We start from the raw sequence: 5133 nt of genomic DNA, 5'->3' as shown, positions 1-5133 counted from the left end.
CCATAATTTCTGGTCCTAGTTTCTCTGCCCATGGAAACATAGTTCTTGACCATCCTCTCTGGACTTCCCTTTATCCACCTGCAGACGGCTACCAGGTCTTCCCAAGTCTTCCTTTCTCCAGATCGCACATCTCAATGGCTTCAGCCTGTCCTCAAGTCCCTGCATTATCTTTGTCATCCTTCTCTGAACCTGTTCAAACTTGTCAACATCCTCCTGGAAAAACGGTGCCCAGAATTGTACTCAGGACTCCAGGTGTGGTCTCACCAGTGGGAGAAGAATGGAGAGAATTACGACTTCTTGTGTCTTTGGTATGACCCTCCTCCTACTGCAGCCCCAAACTGCGTTGGCCCTTCCGGAAGCTGTCTCACCGTGTGTTGTGAATGACCACACCCGCGGCCTTCTCAGATGTAGCGTTTCCAAGCCATGAATGCCCCATCTTTTATGTGCACCCTACATTTTTCCTCCCTAAATGTTTTCTCCCTGTTGAAGGACATCGTGTTCCTCTCAGCTTGGTCTTTCAACATGCCCAAATTAAATGGCAATCTTCTTCTGTCATCCTGGGTGTCGGCCAGACCTCCCAATTTTCTGTCATTCCCAAATTAGCAGCCCATCAATCCCATTGTTCAGGTCATTAATGAAAATGTTGAATAATGCTGGCCCCAAGAAGGATTCTTGCCACACATTTTTCTAACCCAACCACCTGCTGTTAATCATACAAGAGCAGAAACCAGGAAAAATGTTAACAATTCTAGCTGGCAGATGAGGTTGGTTTTCCAAAATTCACTTTAATTAGTCAATTTCATCCTGCTTCCATCAATCCTCCTTCCAGATGTCCTTTCTAAATTCCTCCCCATTTTTCTAGTTTTTGCTGCATAAAATCCGATTCAGTTTGAGCAACAGGGAAAAAAATGTTGCCGGAGCTGAAACGGTTGAAAAACACGCAGAGCTGGAGAAAGGGCTTTAATGGGAGACAAACCTAAGCAGGCCCTTTGTGTACACACACACACACACACACACACACACACACACAGGACTTTGTGAAATCACAGGAAGACTTTTTTCAATGCAGAACTTCAAGATTCCTCTCTGATAAGCTTCGGAAATCATGTGCACTTGCTAAAAATATCTGTCCTTCCTGTTTGAACGCGTTCTGCACTAATGACCTTTGCATGCTAGCTGGGGAATTCTGGGAGTTGAAGTCCACACTTCTTCAAGCGGCCAAGATTGAGAAACACTGCTCTAATTTCCCACTTCAGCTTCCTGCCTTTGGCAAAGACCTGACTCCTTTTACGGCTTTCTACTTAGCGATTCTTCGCAAGCCTGCTTTAAATCTCAGCTGGAAAATTATGCCTTGGACGTGCATGCCATTTTTCCTGCCAGAGGACAGCATGGCTGCCTTGCCACCCAGGCTGAACTGCAAACAAGCCATGTTTGATCCTTGCACGTTGGGTGATCCTTGGCTCAGGGTTAACAGAATGAAATTAGGTTTAAAAAGGGAGCTATGTGAACACAACTGCATTCATACAACGTGCTTGATTTGGTCACCGCATTAACCTTTTTGCTGGGCAGGTACAAGACGTTGGCCGAATGGGCTGGATTCACACAAAAAGCAAAGCCACAAAAAACCAACCAAGATTAATGCTAACCAGGTTTAACATGTGGTCAATATGTACCTGCTTGGTCTTTACCTGAAATAGTTAAATGTATCCTTGGGTTATGTTACAAAATACTGTATAACTTTTACACACACACACACACACCCCAAAGGGCTCTGGTTTGTGTTCAAACTTCCAACACAGAACTCCAAAGTGGCACTTTGGACATTAACTCCATTAAAAGTTGCACATCTTTTACGTTCCCCTTGCATTACATCTTCTCCCATCCTTCCTTGAAAGAGTGAAACGCTTCCTACATTTTTTCCCTTTTTCTCCTCATGTAGGAGAAAATCCATCCGATTTGGGCTGCCAAAATCTGGACAATGCGAGAGAGCAGCAGGGAGATACAAAAACTGACTCCTTGCTGTTGGAATCTGGAATTTTGCAGCTCCAAATTGGCAATCCAGCCTTCTGACTCAGGCTGAGAAGTCGCCAACAGTTTAGCTGGTTCTAACCCAGGTTCTAACCCAGCATTCCTCCGCCTGGTGTCTTTCAGACTACAACTGTGCTTCTCCTGTGTGCGACCCAGGATGGTGGGAATCCGAGAAGACCTCTTTAACCATTACACCGTACTGTCTCTCCAAGCCTGATTCTACACTCTACGTGTTTTCCATCATAACTTTCAGAGAATACGCTCCATTACAAATACCTAGTTCCAGTCCAATGCCTTTATCTTCAAGACAGTGTGTGTGTGCGCGCGTGTGTGTGTGGGAATTTATATAGCCACCCATCTTAAATCCAGCTCTGGGTGGGTGGTAAACAGTACATACAAAAACAATATAAAAAACGATTTAAAAAACAATACAAGAAAAAGGTGAAAACTGGCAAGGAATGTCAGTTTGGACTTTGAACTTGAAACGTAGAATTGTGCTCTGAATGAACACACTCTTTATTTTCTTCCAGTGCTTTAAAGCTAAACATAGCAGTGCTATAAACACCCAAATGGAATGCCATAGGAAGTTTTTAAAGCTAAAATTTCATTCTCCTCAACCTAATTGTACTTACTTATGCAGTCCTACAGTCCCAGGAAAGGCTTCCTAGGGACCATGGGATAAATTTGTTTATTTATCATTCACATTGCTAATGCCACCCAACATCTCAACATCTGGACAGCAGACAAAGGTAAAAGCAAAGAAACAGAACCAAGCAGATCACATAAAAGGGAGATGGTCATCCTAGTGGAACAGAGAAAAAATTCCCCCTAAGGGGTCCCCAAAATCTGGGGAAACAGCCAGGTCTTCAAGACCCCCAAATTGTGCAGCAGTTCTGCCCCGGGAAGGGCAACCCCGTTCAGAACAAGAGATGGGTCCAGAAAGGGCATTGTGGAGCTGCCCTTTCCTCCCCATCCAGACCACTTGGTGACTCAATGCTGCCCGGTGACAGAGCCCAGCAGCTCAGGCAGGGAAGTTGGGGACCAGAAACCCAGGTGGGCATGCATATCTCGGAGAGGGAGACCCCTCCCCCACCGGGCATCTGGGCCTTGGTTAGAGACAGCGGGTCTCAGAAACGGAGCATGCGCCATTACCGTCTGTTGCAGTATCTTTATGGCCGGGGGTGGGCTAGACGTCCTCTAGGGCGATTTCCAGCTCCAGGATTCGGTGACCTGAAATGCCCGCTTGCTGCCCACTGCTGCTTTTAAGAACAAGCTCTCTGGCTGGGAGGCTTCCTCCTCCTGCCTGTCCATCCCCCAGCCAGAGGCCTCTTCGCTTCTTGCACGCTGGGGTTGATTCATGCTGTTATTTTTGCATACCACCCTGGAAGCCTTTTCTGCTGGCGAAGGAAGCAGCGGGGGATCCTGCCTCCCCTGCAGCTGAGGAAGCCGAAGTGGCAAAGCTGGAAGTGGAAGGCAGGTGGGGAAGTTGGGCAGGCTCTGGTTTGAGGAGGCGGCTGTCAGAGGAAGGGATCCCCCCAGCTTCTTCCCCCTCCTGCTGCGGGGCGGCTGGCTGTGGGCTGAGGTTCCCCAGAGAGGGCGCGCTGGCTGAGAAGGTGCCAGCCTGGGGAGAGGCCCGCGTTCTTGCCTCCATTCTGGCCGGAGGGCGCCTAGAAGGGAAACCAGTTGTGGCAGAAGCGCGGGCAGCTGGTTTGCCATCTCCACTTCCCTAAGAACAGGCTGAGAACCGCAAAGATCATGCTTCTGCATTTTGCAAACCCCCTAATCACCCCTTTCCTTGGCTTATTATGGGTTGGCAAAGATAGCCAAGCTTAAGATGGGAGACTCCTGCAGGGAGGAAGATGGGTTACTCTCTGGCGCTCTGGGGGGGTGCGCGCGTGCGTTGTGGCGCTCCTGTCTGGGCTGGCGCAAACATCCAGTCTTCCTGTTCAGGCTCGGTACCTGCTGGGCTTTTAAAACCAACCCCCCCCCCGCTTCCTAACAGTAAAATCTGTCTGGCGGGGTTTTTAAGAAGAGGCTGGACAGCCACCGCTCGTGGACGGCTTTGTGGGTTTTGCTACTCCTTGCGGAGGGCTGGACTAGATGGCCCTGGGGGTCCCTTCCCACTCTACAATTCCATGACTCTACCGGTGCAACCAGGCTGGGCCCTTTTGAAGTTGCAGCAGTTGGTAAACCTTGGCTGATCCTGAAAAAGCTGAGCCAGATGGGAGCTGGTTAATACCGGGACGGGAGGCCACCAGAAAATCCCAGGACTAGTCTGGGAGTCGAACCACCTCCTCAGAAGGCGGCAGGCAGGCGGCGCTTTTGCGGAAGCGGCCCCCGCGGATGGCCCTCAGCTCCAGGGAAACGCTCCCCTACCCCTGCATTCGGGGGCACCCCCGGGGCGCTCCGAGCTCAGACCGAGGGGGGGAGGGGAGGGGAGGGGAGGGCCGCGCCCCGCCCCGCCCCCGCCCCCGCCTCTGGCGACCAGCAGCCGCCGGACTTCAGCCCAGTCAGGGCCCCGCAGCCCCCCCGAGAGAAATGCAAGGAGAAGGGGGGACCAGCCCCCCCGCCGAACCGGGGCCCGGATTCCCTTCCGACGGCGCTCTCGGGAAGCCCGGGCGGGCGAAGCCCCGGGAGCCTGGCAGCCGAGCCGCCCCTTCAGATCAGCCCCCCCTGCGGGCCCGCCACGGGGGGGCTGGGCTCAGCGGCCCCCCGCCCCGGGCAGACTCCGGCCTCCCGCAAGCCGCCGGACCGGCCCGCGCGGGGCCCGCTTCCGGGGACCGAGGCGGGCGAATGTCCCGCGGGCTCCCAGCCTCGGCCGGGCGAGGCGCGCTCCCGAGGCAGCCCCGTGCCTGGCTCGGCCAGTCCCCCGGACCTTTCCGCGCACAGCTCCCGGCCACCCTCCCCGGCCAGCCGGCGCGCCTCCGGGCCGAGGACAGCGTCGTCCGGCGGGAGGGCCGTGGGCGCAGGCGAGGACAAAGCGGGCGCGGGGGCAGGGCAGGGCAGGGGAGGGGAGGGGAGGGGACCTCACCCTGCGAAGAGCCAAAACTACACTTCCCGGCATGCGCGGGGGAAGGGGCGGGGGCGGGGGCGGGGCGGGGGAGC

The sequence above is a fragment of the Python bivittatus genome, unplaced genomic scaffold, assembly GCF_059951505.1.
Source record: "Python bivittatus isolate LINGU-HERP-01145 unplaced genomic scaffold, Pbiv_v1 ctg000980_np1212, whole genome shotgun sequence".
NCBI classification, from domain to species: domain Eukaryota; kingdom Metazoa; phylum Chordata; class Lepidosauria; order Squamata; family Pythonidae; genus Python; species Python bivittatus.
Note: the sequence above shows the minus strand (reverse complement) of the source record.